This window comes from Pseudophryne corroboree, chromosome 3 (genome assembly GCF_028390025.1).
Source record: "Pseudophryne corroboree isolate aPseCor3 chromosome 3, aPseCor3.hap2, whole genome shotgun sequence".
Taxonomy (NCBI): Eukaryota; Metazoa; Chordata; class Amphibia; order Anura; family Myobatrachidae; genus Pseudophryne; species Pseudophryne corroboree.
In genome coordinates, this window is record NC_086446.1 from 386,494,728 (window position 1) to 386,512,667 (window position 17,940).

The following is a 17,940-nucleotide window of genomic DNA, read 5'->3' on the forward strand; positions in this document are numbered from 1 at the left end:
TAGTTAGAGAAAGATCGCATATTCCTGCGTATAGTTATGTACAAAAGTAGAATATAGATATTTACTGTCTCTACTGTATATTATGTATGTGGCGGGAATCCAGTGGATACCACCCACAAGAGCAGTTAGAGAAAGACATCGCCCACCTTTTCAAATCAATCTATGACCTCTCCTGTAATATAGAGATGCACCTCTGATGTCCAATGGAAAATGAGATTACAGTGACCATTGTATTGTGTATGTAAGTTGTGTATAAAAAGCCCGTTGCTGCCTGGCTGGTCAGAAGACTCTGAACGCTATCTATGTGACGAGCGGAGGACCGGCCGGGTTGCGCTTGCGAACTTTCTCACGTATGTACATTCTCTGTAGCCATTATTCTGTTTAGACTTATCTTGTTAGCCTGTAGTGTATAATTTGTACTGTTTTACCTTTTAGAATAATCCACGGTGGCCTTAACACCGTTTTGTAGTTGAAACCACAGGGTTCTGTGTCCTCCCTTTCCTGCAAGGGTTTAAAGAGTATTTTAACTGTATAAGGTTTATAAGTATTGATAAGGTGTACGCACTGCGGGTACTTTATACCGTCAGCGATACTTAAGGTTTAAGGTATAACATCCTTACAGTGCTTTACGGCACATGGTTTAGAGTGTAAGAATAATCATATTACATTGTATTACTACTTAAGGTTTAAAGGTTATCAATTGTGTGTGCGTGCGCTGTGCGTACTCTGTACAATCAGCGCGGCGTGTGTACGCCAAGTACGTACCACGTACGGGACTCTGTACGCAAATAGCGTACAAAGTGCGTAGCACGTGTAATCAGTCTAGCGGCCATAGCGGCTCAACAGTAAAAGTGTATCTAGAGGTATAGCTTTACGGTTTAAGATAATATCGACCTTATCAATTGGGCGCTCGTCCAGTTTTCCTCATACCCACAGCTTAGCAGGGTACAGCAGACTTTATCCATCAGCAAAGGGAGGGGAGGTATCCCACACAAACCTTCTCTTGGTTGGTGGATACACTAGTGCTGATAAGATAAGCGTCTGCTCTGCAAGATTTGTTGGGATGCTGGTGGAATCCGGAAGGTAAGAACGCAAAGCTATTTGAAAATCTGTAAATGTCTGGCGCCAAATGCGCACGCAACACACGCATACACCTGTATTTTGTACTTTGCATATCTGCTTGCATTATTGCCATAAGTATTGATTGCTAGATTCATTTTGACCGGTACTGAAAAATTTGTTGCTATTTAGTTAAAATATAGATTTAATATTTAAGGAAGTAAGTGTAAGACGCACACACAGCCTGGCCTAGTTGTAAAGGTTTATACAGAAAGAAACTGTGTGTAGTGTTAAGTGAGCGATTATAGTTAAATATCGCTTACATTTATAGAAGTGTGGGATTTGTAGTACTGCGGACGTACGGCCTTTGTACACGTGTCTCGGACAAAGTACGGGACTGCGTACGCAACGTAAAGGCCTACGCACGTGGTGTGTTTACGCAACGTGCGTACAGGTACGCCCACTAAGTACAAATCACACAATAGCATTGTTTCAGTTTAGGCGCGAGACGGTAGCCACGCGATAATAGCACAAATTTGTTCAGTTTCCAATATTTAGTTTAAAAAAAAAACTTTTTCTTACTGTATCACCTCTGGTACTGGGGCTGTTTTATCTGAATGAAAGTTAATTTTCTGTACAGAAAAACCAAAGTGTATATGAGTGAACGAGCGTGAGTGTGCAAACAATAAAGGTTTTGTGGACCCATGGAATTCGGGATCCCGTAGGAGACCACACCAGGTGAGTGGACACTTGGTGGCGTGAGTGGCTTGCTCACGTTAACATTGATTAGAGTACAAAGGAGCAAGTAGTAGATAACAGCAGACCAAGAGGTCAGTGAAGTCAGAAAACCGCTGACAAAGTCAAGCGAAGCTCTGAATACCGCGGCCTAAGAGGTCAGCGGAGAGTTGTGTAGAGAGCGCAGCCCAGGTGGTTGGCGTAGAACCCATATAGGCCCGTTTTGAAACGCTCCGGCTGAGGTTTCGCAGCCTGAATAACGATTCCATTGGTCATACAGCAGATAAGTAACCGTTACCTATATGCTGTGCGATTGGACCGCACGTTCGTGGGTGCAAAATTTAGCTCAACGTGATACCCTTTTACGACATTTGCGTAAAATCGTGGGATCATAAGCGCTAGGTGTAGCACACGCAACGTGATTTGTGTAACTTTTTTTTATTTTAAGGGAGTTTCGCTGGTCACTCAGGAAATCTCCAACGACCAATATTAACTGGGAAAGGGTAAGTCACTCCCATATATTTGCAGTAAGTAAAGGTTACACAGGGGCCCTAGGTTGGGTACGACCGGCGCTGACGACAGTGTTTAGGTGTATTGGCCAACGTGGGCGTGAGTGGGTGAGAGCACTCGTTGCACTTTCACCGTTGCCTTATCACTGAGTATTTTGTTTTTTTGTAGGAATTAGCTGAGAAGGCAATACCTGCAAAAGATGGGGGCCAGTTGCTCAAGTAAGGGACGATCAACCAGGGTTCAGGTTGATATTCCGCGGCCCAAGGGGTCGGCGAGGTACATAATGTGTGAGAAATATGGATCACACGCAGAGGTTTTATGCAATGAATGGGCACGTATGACTGCGGAAGATAGGGAACCATTCCCTAGGGTAGGCAGTTTTAGTCCAGAGGTGTTGCAGAATTTAAGGAGAAGGATATGTCTAATAAAATCCAGAAAACAAAGGATTAAACATACAGATTGTTTACATTTATGGCAACAAGAGGGCGGTATGCAGAGTGAACTAGCTCACGCAGCTGGTTCCAACCCTAGCAGGAAACTGATAGCAACTGCACCACCACCACCGTATATTACAGGAGAGAAAGTGGCTACAGACAATGGCATACTGATATATGATAAGACTGAACTTAATAAATGTATTAATGCTAACCCGTGCAAGTTGTATCCCATCTTAAACTTCCCTCAGGACTGCGACCAAGAAGATGAGCCCAGCACGATATCGGCACTCTCTCTAGCAGCCACCATACGAGACACCCAGGTGGGCACGGACCAACCAATATGAGTAGTAAAGGCCCCTAGTGGAGGAGTAGGTGAGGTCGTGTCCACAGGTAAGTACGGTACAGTACATTATGCAGAGACAATTGCACCTCACATTGTAGAAGCAACTCAGAATGATGTAATTGAACTAAATCCTGTCAGGGTGATAGCAGTCCCCAATGGGAGGACTGACGCACAGGGAGTCACTCCCGTCCGGAACATTGCTATGCATTGTCCTTGGTCCCGGACAGAGTTGAGGACGATTATGTCTGAATTTCCCGATCCCAGAAAGGATCTAACCGCATGTCAGAGGTTTGTTAGAGAATTAGGTAACGCCACTGAACCCACGAACAAAGATTGGCGAACAGTGCTACGGGCATGTTTACCCTCTAATATTGACCCTGCAAAATTCATTACTGATTGTAAATTAGACGCAGAAGTACCTCTCACTGATGAGTACACTCAGGAGAATGTACGACAGATCAATCTGCAATTAGGAGTATATTTCCCTACTGTTGTCAAATGGAATACAATCTTCTCCATAAGACAAAAAGAAGGTGAAACTGCCTCTGAATATTTCCATCGAGCACTGCAAGAAATGGCTAGATACACTGGGGTCGAGGACATTAAGGAAAATGTACATCATAGAGAGGTAGCTGTGTCTGTATTAATGGATGGGTTAAAAGAAACGTTGAGAACAAGGGTACAAACCACTCAACCTAACTGGAGAGGTATCTCGGTGGCTGCATTAAGAGAGTCCGCTATCGAGCATGATCGGAACATCATTAAGCACAGGGAGTCACAGGGGGATAAGCTGATGACAGTAAGTATAAAAGCCCTGACAACGAAGCCACATCAGCCAAAACCTCAGACCCCTGATGGTAAGTCGTATGTAGTAAAATGTTATAACTGCCAAAGGAAAGGACATTACGCACAGAACTGTAATTTTAAAGACACACATAAGGTATACCGACCCCCTAGACCAGAACATGACCCACTGTATAACACACGTAATTGGGATCATAGATCGCATAGGAGGAGTTATGAGCCACATGCAGGGGAAACCAGGAGGTACCCACCTAGGAGGGACTGGCAGACCTCTGCAAATTCTCAGCTACCCCCCTCACATATTGTAGCTGCCAGCGCGCTGCGGGAGGGTCACAACACACAATAGGGGTTAGGCCACACCTGTAGTCTGCAGCCAGTGAAGTTAATTGCTAGCCTTGGAAATGAACCCGAGGTTTCGGTTGATGTAGCTGGTAGGTCACTACCTTTCCTTGTAGATACAGGGGCGGCCAGGTCAGTGTTAAATTCGACGGTAGGTATGAAAACCACGGGTAAAACAATTTCAGCAGTGGGGGTAACAGGAATAGTGCAACACTACCCTTTGAGTAGACCAGCGGAGATTACGATAGGGCCTTTACAAACCAAGCATTCCTTTATGCTAGCTGCATCGGCTCCGACTAATCTACTTGGGAGAGATTTATTGTGTAAGATGAGGTGTGTCATATATTGTACTCCTGAGGGTGTCTTCTTAGATATACCCGGCAATCACGTTCAGGAAGTGCAGGATATGTTAGACAGTAGACACCCCACAAAGGTTAATGTGACACTCTGCTGTTATAGACAAGTGTCCATCCAAGGTAGAGGAAATGATCTCCCAGATACCGGAATTCCTCTGGACCAAAGATGGACAAGACACTGGATTGATGGCAAATGTAGCTCCTGTAGTAGTTCAAGTAAAAGATGGTAGGATAGCTCCAAAAATCCCACAGTATCCTCTGAAGCCAGAGGTGGAATTAGTAGTTTACCCAGTCATAGAGCGCTTGCTACAACAGGGCATCCTAGTTAGGACGTCCAGCACTGCCAATAGTCCCATCTTCCCTGTGAAAAGAGTGGGGGGAGGGGTTACAGGCTAGTGCAGGATCTAAGAGGGATAAACAAAATAGTTGAGAGCCAATTCCCCGTAGTGCCAAATCCAGCTGTCATCCTCATGCAAATTCCCCCTACCACGAAATTTTTCACTGTCATTGACCTCTGTTCTGCTTTCTTTTCGGTCCCTCTGCACCCTGACAGCCAATACTTGTTTGCATTTACATACAGGGGAGTACAGTACACCTGGACTCGCTTACCCCAAGTTTTCATTGACAGCCCAAGTATTTTCTCCCAGGCTTTGCATGACTGTTTACAATTCTTTCAACCTGAGAGCGGATCAGTATTAATACAGTATGTAGATGACTTACTACTGTGTTCTGATTCACTTGAAGCATCCTTGAAAGACACGAAACAGCTTCTGTTTCACCTTTCTAATACGGGACACAAGGTTTCAAAGGATAAGTTACAGTTGTGCCGGACCAAGGTAAAATGTTTGGGACATTGCTTCACACAAGGACTTAGACACCTCACCGCTGATAGAATACAGGCGATTCGCGACATGACTCTGCCACAAACTCAGCAGCAGATCCGCACTTTCCTTGGAATGTGTGGGTACTGCCGAAACTGGATCCCAGGGTTCTCCATATTGGCTTTACCTTTGCAGGAAATGGTCTCCTCGAACAAACCAGATCGGATCTCTCACACAGATAAGTCTGAACTGGCATTTGAGAGACTTAAACAATGCCTATCACAGGCACCTGCACTAGGCATGCCAGATTATGGGAAACCCTTTGAATTGTATGGTACGGAAAGTGCTGGGTGCGCAGCAGGTGTCCTAACCCAGAGACATGGTGATGCCAGCAGGCCGATAGCTTACTACAGTGCACAGTTGGACACTGTAGCACGGTCTCTCCCCACATGCTTGCGAAGTGTTGCAGCGATAGCTTTGCTAGTGAGTAAAAGCGAAGATGTAGTGTTAGGACACAACCTGACCATCCATACACCTCATGCAGTGTCAGCCTTACTGAACTCTGCCCAAACCAGACATGTCTCATCAGTACGGTTTACAAGGTGGGAATTAGCACTAATGGCCCCTGTAAACATCACCATAAAAGATGCAGCGCACTAAATCCTGCAACTTACCTCCCGGGTATGCCTGGACAGGCACAAAGGGTGGAGGATGAGAATGATGGTGAAGGAGGATTTAGTACAGACACTGACACACATGATTGTATGGAATATCTGAACCAAACTTTCACTGCAAGACCTGACATTAGTGACAACCCACTGGAAGGCGTAGATTTTACTTTTTACACTGACAGTAGTTGCCACAGACAGACGGACGCGGGAGACTTGTGTACTGGATACGCAGTCGTAGATGACAGAGGTACCATAGAAGCTGAACCCCTGGGCCCACCGCACTCAGCACAAGTTGCTGAGCTGGTCGCCCTAACCAGAGCGTGTGAATTGGCTAAGGGTAAGTCAGCCAATATATATACAGATTCTAGGTATGCCTTTGGAGTAGTGCATGATTTCGGGGCCCTATGGCGCCTCAGAAATGTCATGACGGCAGCTGGCACACCTGTAGCGCATGCATCCCACATAAAAAGACTTCTAACAGCGATACAGGAACCTGACAGAGTGGCTGTTATCAAGTGCAAAGCCCACACTTACAGTCAAGACCCAGTGTCACTTGGTAACAGCCGGGCAGACGAAGCTGCTAAATCAGCAGCCAGCACCCTCATACAAACCGATATCACATCACTGATGATATTCAACACCGATAATACACAAAAATTAAGTGAAATGCAAAATTTGTGTTCTCCACAGGAAAAGGCAGTCTGGAGGTCAAAAGGGTATGGCCAGGAGTCCTCAGGACTCTGGACAGATGGACAGGGTAAGCCAGTAGCCCCCAGAGCATATCTTCCAAGTTTAGCTGAGGCGGCACATGGTCTGACTCATCTGGGCAAAGAGGGTATGTGTAAGCTGGTGAGAGCCTACTGGTGTGCGCCAGGATTCTCTTCTCATGCGGGTAAGAGAGCAATGACATGTCTTATCTGCTTGAGGAAGAATATTGGAAAGTCAATACCAACAGAACCATCCCATATCCCGCCAACAGACGGCCCTTTTCAGGTGATACAGATTGATTTCATACAGTTGCCACCCTGCAGAAATTTATAATATGTGTTAGTCTGTATTGATGTGTTTTCAAATTGGGTAGAAGCATTCCCGGCTGCCACAAATACTGCTACGTTCACTGCAAAGAAAATTGTGCAGGAATTTGTGTGCAGATATGGTATCCCTAGGATAATTGAAAGCGATAGGGGTACCCATTTTACAGGTGAAGTCTTTCAGGTTATGTGCAAACTGATAGGAATTAATAGCAAGCTGCATACTCCGTACCGCCCACAGGTGAGTGCGAAGGTGGAAAGAGTAAACCGCACTATTAAGAACAAGCTGAGCAAAGTGATGGCTGAAACAGGATTGTTGTGGCCAGAAGCTTTGCCGCTTGTATTGTACAGCATCAGAACCACTCCCAGGTCCCCCCTTAACCTATCACCCTTTGAGATTCTTTTTGGTCGACAACCCCATGTAATGATTGACCCCCAGGATGATTTGAAATGCAATAATGAGGTGACTGTAAAATATCTGGTTAAGATGAGCCAGCAGTTGAGGAATCAAAACAGAAACTTGAAGCTGGTGACTCCTGACCTACCAAACAGTAATTGTCATGACATTGAACCTGGGGATTATGTAATAATTCGAAATTTTCTACGCTCAGGTTGCCTTATTGACAGATGGGAAGGACCGTACCAAGTCTTACTAACCAGCACGACAGCATTGAAGGTTGCCGAAAGAGAGACTTGGGTCCACTCTTCCCACTGTAAGAAGGTCGCTGACCCAGAGAAAGCCCATGACAAAGAACAGACTGCAGAGAACATCGTATCACTGGAGTGTCTGTTCCGGGAAGATTGAGGTGGCACCTGAGCAAGGAGAATAACAAGACCAGAGACGGTTGTCGCACCAGCTTTCTTTTTCCTTTTTATTATTTTCCCCATCTCCCATTACCCTCCTCTCCTCCCCCTCCTTGTTTCCTTTCTCTCCCCCCTTAACAAGATGGAGTTACCCCAAGAGACTGCGTTCCAGGTTTCCCTGTTGACTCTGTTGTTGACCAGAGCAGTCTGTCTCTGTGAGAGTGCCAGAGAGGTCGAGAGGGATCTGGAATGGGTTCTGATGACAAGGACGGATTTGTAGAATTCCAAGAGCAACACATCCATCGAGCAAAGGCGAGTATCAGAAAACGATCAGGTAGTCAAGAAACTAGGAGACACTGTGAAGGGTTATTGGCTGAGGAAAATTGTATCTTTAGAAATTGTGAAAACATAGTTGAGGACGGGTGCATCCAGAGATGTCCGTCCAGCCTTAATATCAACATGGACCGTCATCCATTGAGTGACTATCACTCATTAGTGGGTAAGGTTTTAAACCAAACAGAATGCTGGGTGTGCTCACAAGTACCTCAAGGTCAGAGCAAGTCAGTACTAGTACCATATCCTTTAACAATAGATGAGGTGCTTGAATTACGAGGTGGGAGACCGGTGGACAAGAAATTTAATATTTCTAAGCCCCCTAGTCTGAAGCTCCACCAATATCATGTGGATAGGTCCTTAGTATGTTTCAACATTTCCAATTCCCGAAAGCCGGTAAATTGGGAATTGACATGGAATAACCAAACCATGGCATTTTCACACAGAGCTGACAGAATGCCTGTAGACCCTGAACTTATACGCCAAATAGCCGACGGTGGAAGGTATTTTCGGTATAGGTATACTTTAGGAAGTGAGGCCATGCGGGTTGGAGAAGTATCACCAGGGTACTGTGCTCATATCGGCCCTCATTCCGAGTCGTTCGCTCGGTAATTTTCTTCGCATCGCAGCGTTTTTTTGCTTAGTACGCATGCGCAATGTTCGCACTGCGACTGCGCCAAGTAATTTTGCTATGAAGATAGTTTTTTTACTCACGGCTTTTTCTTCGCTCCGGCGATCGTAGTGTGATTGACAGGAAATGGGTGTTACTGGGCGGAAACACGGCATTTTATGGGCGTGTGGATAAAAACGCTACCGTTTCCGGAAAAAACGCGGGAGTGGCTGGAGAAACGGAGGAGTGTCTGGGCGAACGCTGGGTGTGTTTATGACGTCAAACCAGGAACGACAAGCAGTGAACTGATCGCAGATGCCGAGTAAGTCTGAAGCTACTCTGAAACTGCTAAGTAGTTTGTAATCGCAATATTGCGAATACATCGTTCGCAATTTTAAGAAGCTAAGATTCACTCCCAGTAGGCGGCGGCTTAGCGTGTGTAACTCTTCTAAAATCGCCTTGCGAGCGATCAACTCGGAATGAGGGCCATCATACAGCCTGATACGTGTACTGATCAGATGAGAGAGATAGGGATAGGATTTTTCACTTGGAAAGTTTGCAATATGGTAATGTCATATTCTGTCCCATATGTTCTACCCGATGATGCCTATTTCATATGCGGGAGGAAGGCGTATAAGTGGCTTGCCCCAAACTCAGAGGGATTGTGTTACATTGGAAGAGTGTTGCCAGAGGTTATGACCATAACCCATAATAAGATGAAAGACGTTCACCGCAGCGCTCAAGCTCACTATGAACACATCGTTAAGAGACACCTTATAGATAGGACAGAGCACGCAGCCTCTGATTTGATCCACAAATCCACCGGGATTCAATTCCTACTCGCGTTAGACATCACCCGTACCGCCAGAGGAATTATAAATTATAGGTATATCCATGCGCTAGCGTACCTGATAGATAATATCACGAGATGTATGATGACACCTTCAGGTTTACAGGGAGGGAGTTGCAAGCTTACAAAACGGAACTGATCCAGCACAGGATGGTCCTCAATTATATCACAGCGGTGACAGGCGGGTACTGCGTCACTTTAGCAACTCAGTATGGTGTGAAGTGCTGCACGTATATTACAAACAGCACTGATGACCCAACCGAGGTCATCGATCAAAAGATGGACGATATCTTACAGTTGAAGTGGGAGTTCCGATGGAGACACAACCTTACCCTTACTGCTGTGAGTAATGAACTGACCGGCTGGGTCTCATGGTTGAACCCACGCAATTGGTTCTCAGGTTTAGGAGAATGGGCTCAAAATGTTATCGTTGGTGTAGGAAAGTTTCTCCTTTGTATCCTGGGAGTTGTCATAATGATTGGTCTGATATTTAGGTGTGTTCGAGTTTTACCGCGGCGCAAGCACGGTACCAAAGTGATGAGTTTAAGGAGCGGGGGCATTGTTACAACAACTGATTTAATTTATGACCCATCAATAGAGACAATGTTGTGATAAGATGTGATTCCACGGTCTGTTTCTTTCACCCGTTTTTCCTCCATTTTCCCTCAGCAAAAATACATCCATCCAGAAAAGACTTTGATGAACACTTTCAGCAAAAAAACATCCATCCAGAAAAGACTTTGATGAACACTTTCAGCAAAAATACATCCATCCGGAAAGGACTTTGATGAACACTTTCAGCAAAAATACATCCATCCAGAAAAGACTTTGATTAACACTCTCCGCAAAGATACACCCACCCGGACAAGACTTCAATCAACACCCAAGAACGATTGCACAAATGTTATGTGAATGTATTCGTGATACGTGTCTTATCTTCATCTCTACAACCTTCAGGTAGTGACACACATAGTCGACAGGTGAAATATATACATATATTAGCACCCACATATGTTCCCCCTTTCATGTATCATCAACTAAATGTGCACCCCATTTGTTGGAACAAGAAGCCGAAAAGAGCTCGGTAGTGTTTGTTGGCCCACTTACAGACCCTTAATACGGGATAAGAAGGATTTAATGTATACTTCGCAATACCTCGAAGCTTATTTAGAACATATACGGCACGATGATACATGCCCCTCAGACATGGACTTCATACATACATGCTTTTACTATCCCACTAGGTCATACATTTCCCGCTTACACCTCTCCTCCTACCATCCAATCATCTGTAGATATTGTATTGTATATTTTTCTGTTTAATGTTTAGATAGTGGCAGTTATTGTTGACTGCCAAAGGGTGGACTGTCAAAGTCGGAAAATATTGTAATGCATACCCCATGTACTAACCCCATACACATGCCCGCTACGCGTGCACTCGGTCTGCCGTGCGTGCACATATCCGCAATTTGCGTAAAGTAGCTTTCCACGGCCATGCGCCTTAGCGCGTGGTATGCGCATTTACGGTAGAGTTTGTGAGCGCGTAGAGGGTTATTAGAACATTACATATTTAACCCAAATAGTGTATATTTTAGATATAGTTCCCCTACACCACATCAGCGAATATCAACAGTTTAAACAGTTCCAGGACTAAGGGATTCGCCTCTGCATGATAGGAGGGGTCAGAATCAGGTTAGAAGGTGATGTCTAGTATCCAGCTGTAGGGTATTTTAATGGTAACATTCCAGTGTTAGAGAAAGATCGCATATTCCTGCATATAGTTATGTACAAAAGTAGAATATAGATATTTACTGTATTTACTGTATATTATGTATGCGGCAGGAATCCAGTGGATACCACCCACAAGAGCAGTTAGAGAAAGACATCGCCCACCTTTTCAAATCAACCTATGACCTCTCCTGTAATATAGAGATGCACCTCTGATGTCCAATGGACAATGAGATTACAGTGACCATTGTATTGTGTATGTAAGTTGTGTATAAAAAGCCCGTTGCTGCCTGGCTGGTCAGAAGACTCTGAACGCTATCTATGTGACGAGCGGAGGACCGGCTGGGTTGCGCTTGCGAACTTTCTCACGTATGTACATTCTCTGTAGCCATTATTCTGTTTAGACTTATCTTGTTAGCCTGTAGTGTATCATTTGTACTGTTTTACCTTTTGGAATAATCCACGGTGGCCTTAGAACCCTGTGGTTTCAACTACAAAACGGTGTTGTGTCCTCACTTTCCTGCAAGGGTTTAAAGAGTATTTTAACTGTATAAGGTTTATAAGTATTGATAAGGTGTACGCACTGCGGGTACTTTATACCGTCAGCGATACTTAAGGTTTAAGGTATAACATCCTTACAGTGCTTTACGGCACATGGTTTAGAGTGTAAGAATAATCATATTACATTGTATTACTACTTAAGGTTTAAAGGTTATCAATTGTGTGTGCGTGCGCTGTGCGTACTCTGTACAATCAGCGCGGCGTGTGTACGCCAAGTACGTACCACGTACGGGACTCTGTACGCAAATAGCGTACAAAGTGCGTAGCACGTGTAATCAGTCTAGCGGCCATAGCGGCTCAACGGTAAAAGTGTATCTAGAGGTATAGCTTTGCGGTTTAAGATAATATCGACTATCAATTGGGGGCTCGTCCAGTTTTCCTCATACCCACAGCTTAGCAGGGTACAGCAGACTTGATCCATCAGCAAAGGGAGGGAAGGTATCCCACACAAACCTTCTCTTGGTTGGTGGATACACTAGTGCTGATAAGATAAGCGTCTGCTCTGCAAGATTTGTTGGGATGCTGGTGGAATCCGGAAGGTAAGAACGCAAAGCTATTTTAAAATCTGTAAATTTCTGTTTGGCGCCAAATGCGCACGCAACACACGCATACACCTGTATTTTGTACTTTGCATATCTGCTTGCATTATTGCCATAAGTATTGATTGCTAGATTCATTTTGACCAGTACTGAAAAATTTGTTGCTATTTAGTTAAAATATAGAGTTAATATTTAAGGAAGTAAGTGTAAGACGCACACACAGCCTGGCCTAGTTGTAAAGGTTTATACAGAAAGAAACTGTGTGTAGTGTTAAGTGAGCGATTATAGTTAAATATCGCTTACACTTATAGAAGTGTGGGATTTGTAGTACTGCGGACGTACGGCGTAGCACGTGTAATCAGTCTAGCGGCCATAGCGGCTCAACGGTAAAAGTGTATCTAGAGGTATAGCTTTGCGGTTTAAGATAATATTGACATTATCAACACCCATAACCAGGGGGAGATTTATCAAAGCATGTAGAGCGTAAAGTACCAACCAGTCAGCTCCTAACCTACAGGTTGTGTTTGAAAAATGACAGACAGAAGCTGGTTGGTACTTTGGGGGTAATTCCAAGTTGATCGCAACAGCAAATTTGTTAGCAGTTGTGCAAAACCATGTGCACTGCAGGGGGGGGCAGATATAACGTGCAGAAAGAGTTAGATTTGGGTGCTGTGTGTTCAAACTGAAATCTAAATTGCAGTTTAAAAATAAAGCAGCCACTATTTACCCTGCACAGAAACAATGTAACCCACCCAAATCTAACTCTCTGCAAATGTTATATCTGCCCCCCCCCCCTGAAGTGCACATGGTTTTGCCCAGCTACTAACAAATTTGCTGCTGCAATTAACTCTGAATTACCCCCTTTGTCTCTCTCCAATCTTTGATAAACCTTCTCCCAATCTTTCTCCTGCATTTTTTTCTTTGTAAAAGAAGCTATCATCATCATCTGCACAACTAACATCATTTTATGCATTAATGCAGAAAAGCAATAAATGGAAATGACCTCTAATCCAACATTGGTTACCTTGGGATCATGTACCACCTATCAGCCACTGGCTGTAATCGATGTACACTGTACAGGTACAAAATATAAGCCTCACAAAGCACTCGTACAATAGTTACATGACACAAGAAAACTTTTAAGTTGAGCACATACTGTACGGTAGTATTAGGTCTAAGTTTATTCCAGCTTGTAAATGTAAAAATAAAATATAGCTTTACACAAGCCAGCCTATCCATATCCATGTGTGTACAGTATTTTGTAACTTTTCCACTATTAAATGTAAATTACTGTACTTAAAGCACTTACCATATTACATAGAACAATAAGAACTGCTTTAGTAAAACCACAAGTAGACTTTTGTGGTATAAAATGTAATTAGTAATTTTGTGGTATAAAATGGCAAGCAATGGAAACAATAGACCAAGAGAACTAGGATTAGGGATTTAAGGAACCATGGAAAAATGTAAATGCTGATAAACGTTATGATTAGGGAATGTCAATTCTAAGACAAAACTAAAACTTTTGAAAACAAACTTGCAAATGTACAGTATATATTTGGTGTGAAGTTTATTAAGGAAGAAATAAATTTAAAAAGGAAAATATTTTCAGTTATTGATTTTGGGATTCATTGCTTAACTTTTACCCCTTTCAAACAGCAAAAACAAAACACTGCATCGACCAACTATATTGACAGGTCGACACGGGTTGCTGTGTGGTGTAAAAGGGGCCATGGACGAATTCCCGGTTGGCCTGACATGGTATTTCAGCCTGGGAGTAAAGCAGTGTTATTCCCGGGTTAAATACCGGGTCAGGTGCAATGTGAACAGCTTGCCGGGTTGATGGGACCCGTTCACTCCGTAGGGAGGGGCGGTGTGGAGATGGTATAATCTCCCAGCACCGCCTTTGCCCGCAATAGCAACCCGACCGGCATATTGCCAGGTCGAGGTGGCAGTGTGTAAGGGTCCAAGGCCGGGTCCCACCTGGGAAGAACCCATCTCCAATTCCCGAAAGGTCAAGCACTGTATTTGGCAAAAAAAAAGTATTTAAGCTTAGATTAGCCACAAAAGAGTGTGCTTTTCATTTACATACACACCTCACTGCATGCATTTACCGCATGCATAATGTCTTCATCTGGAGGCTGTTGTGCATGTGTTACTGCGGATGTCTCTTAACCATTTATAGAGCAAATAGATTTAACCCTTGCAACTCAGTTTTTAAGGAGAAAAACTCTAACCACAGTTAATTTCTGCTAAATTCAGAATATATTTTAAACAAAAGTACAATGTATTTTATAGTAACTTTTTAGTTGCTTATTTAATCTATATATAGATGTCAGGGAATTTTTTGTATGTACTGTATATATGTGTGTATAATATATATACACAGTACTGTGCAAAAGTGTTACAGGTACGCAAAAAATGCTGCAAAGTAGGAATGCTTTCAAAAGTAGAAGTGTTAATAGTTTATTTCTCTTACGTCCTAGAGGATGCTGGGGACTCCGTAAGGACCATGGGGAATAGACGGGCTCCGCAGGAGACATGGGCAGTAAAAAGAACTTTAGATATGGGTGTGCACTGGCTCCTCCCTCTATGCCCCTTCTCCAGACCTCAGTTTGATACTGTGCCCAGAGGAGACTGGGGGGTGATTCCGAGTTGTTCGCTCGCTAGCTGCTTTTAGCAGCATTTCACACGCTAAGCCGCCGCCCTCTGGGAGTGTATCTTAGCTTAGCAGAATTGCGAACGAAAGATTAGCAGAATTGCGAATAGAAATTTCTTAGCAGTTTCTGAGTAGCTCCAGACTTACTCAGCCATTGCGACCAGCTCAGTCCTTTTTGTTCCTGGTTTGACGTCACAAACACACCCAGCGTTTGCCCAATCACTGCCCCGTTTCTCCAACCACTCCTGCGTTTTGCAACTCAAACGCCTGCGTTTTTTCGCACACTCCCATAAAACGGCCAGTTTCTGCCCAGAAACACCCACTTCCTGTCAATCACACTACGATCAGCACAGCGATGAAAAAGCTTCGTTATGCTGTGAGTAAAATACCTAACTTTTGTGTAAAATAACTAAGCGCATTCGCTCTGCGAACCTTGCGCATGCGCAGTAAGCGACTAATCGCAGTATAGCGAAAATCGTCAACGAGCGAACAACTCGGAATGACTCCCTGGGTGCATTACAGGGAGCCCTCCTGAGTTTCCTGAAAGAAAGAATTTTTGTTAGGTTTTTTTTAATTTCAGGGAGACCTGCTGGCAACAGGCTCCCTGCATCGAGGGACTGAGGAGAGAGAAGCAGACTTACTTAAATGCTAGGCTCTGCTTCTTAGGCTACTGGACACCATTAGCTCCAGATGGAGTCGAAACGCAGGTCTCTCCTTGCTGTTCGTCCCAGAGCCGCGCTGCTGTCCTCACAGAGCCGGAAGATAGAATCCGGGTGAGTATAAGAAGATAAAAGACTTCAGAGGCGGCAGAAGACTTCAGATCTTCACTGAGGTAATGCTGCGCGCCATTGCTCCCACACAAAACACACACGGCAGGCACTGTAAGGGTGCAGGGCGCAGGGGGGGGCACTGACCTCTTGAAGCCAAAAAGGGTGTCGGTGCATCACTGCACTCGAGTTCTGGGAAAGATGGTGGCATCTTACGAGGCAATTCCGTTTGGCAGGTTCCATGCGAGGACTTTTCAGTGGGACCTTCTGGACAAATGGTCCGGGTCACATCTACAGATTCATCAGATGATCAGCCTGTCCCCCAGGGCCAGGGTATCTCTCCTGTGGTGGCTGCAAAGTGCTCACCTTCTAGAGGGTCGCAGGTTCGGCATTCAGGACTGGGTTCTGATAACCACGGACGTGAGCCTCCGAGGTTGGGGAGCAGTCACACAGGGAAGAAACTTCCAAGGTCTCTGATCAAGCCAGGAGGCTTGTCTTCACTTCAACGTTCTGGAATTAAGGGCCATATACAATGGCCTTCATCAAGCGGAGACTTTGCTTCGCAACCTACCGGTTCTGATTCAGTCAGACAACATCACCGCAGTGGCTCATGTAAACCGCCAAGGCAGAACAAAGAGCAGAGTGGCAGTGGCAGAAGCCACCAGGATTCTTCGCTGGGCGGAAAATCATGTTAGCGCTCTGACAGCAGTCTTCATTCCGGGAGTGGACAACTGGGAAGCAGACTTCCTCAGCAGACACGATCTACATCCAGGAGAGTGGGGATTTCATCAGGAAGTCTTCGCAGAGATTGCAAGTCAGTGGGGACTGCCTCAGATAGACATGATGGCGTCACGCCTCAACAAAAAGCTACCAAGGTATTGCGCCAGGTCAAGGGACCCCCAGGCGGTAGCAGTGGACGCCCTGGTGACACCGTGGGTGTTCCAGTCGGTCTATGTGTTTCCTCCTCTTCCTCTCATCTCCAAGATATTGAGAATCATAAGACAAAGAGGAGTACAGACAATTCTCATTGTTCCAGATTGGCCGCAAAGGGCCTGGTATCCGGATCTGCAGGAAATGCTCACAGAGGATCCGTTGCCTCTTCCTCTGAGAGGACCTTTTACAACAGGGGCTCTGTCTGTTCCAAGACTTACCACGGCTGCGTTTGGCGGCATGGCGGTTGAACGCCGCATCCTAGCGGAAAAGGGCATTCCGGATGAGGTCATTCCTACTCTGATAAAGGCTAGGAAGGACGTGACAGCAAAACATTATCACCGTATTTGGAGGAAGTATGTCTCTTGGTGTGAGTCCAGGAATGCTCCTCCGGAAGAATTCCATCTGGGCCGTTTCCTTCACTTCGTACAGACTGGAGTGAATTTGGGCCTAAAATTAGGCTCCATTAAGGTTCAGATTTCGGCCCTATACATTTTCTTTCAGAAGGAATTGGCTTCTCTTCCGGAAGTACAGGCTTTTGTGAAGGGAGTGCTACATATCCAGCCTCCTTTTGTACCTCCAGTGGCACCCTGGGACCTTAAACGTGGTGTTGCGGTTCCTTAAGTCTCACTGGTTTGAGCCTCTTACAACGGTGGAATTAAAGTATCTCACTTGGAAAGTGGTCATGTTGTTGGCCTTGGCATCGGCAAGGCGAGTGTCGGAATTGGCGGCTTTATCTCACAAAAGCCCCTATCTGGTTTTCCATGTGGATAGAGCAGAGTTGCGGACTCGTCCTCAATTTTTGCCCAAGGTGGTTTCATCTTTTCATATGAACCAACCTATTGTGGTGCCTGTGGCTACGCGGGACTTGGAGGATTCCGAGTTCCTTGATGTGGTCAGGGCATTGAAAATGTATGTGGCCAGAACGGCATGGGTGAGGAAAACAGAGGCACTGTTTGTCCTGTGTGCAGCCAACAAGGTTGGCGCTCCTGCTTCTAAGCAGACTATTGCTCGCTGGATCTGTAACACGATTCAGCAGGCTCATTCTACGGC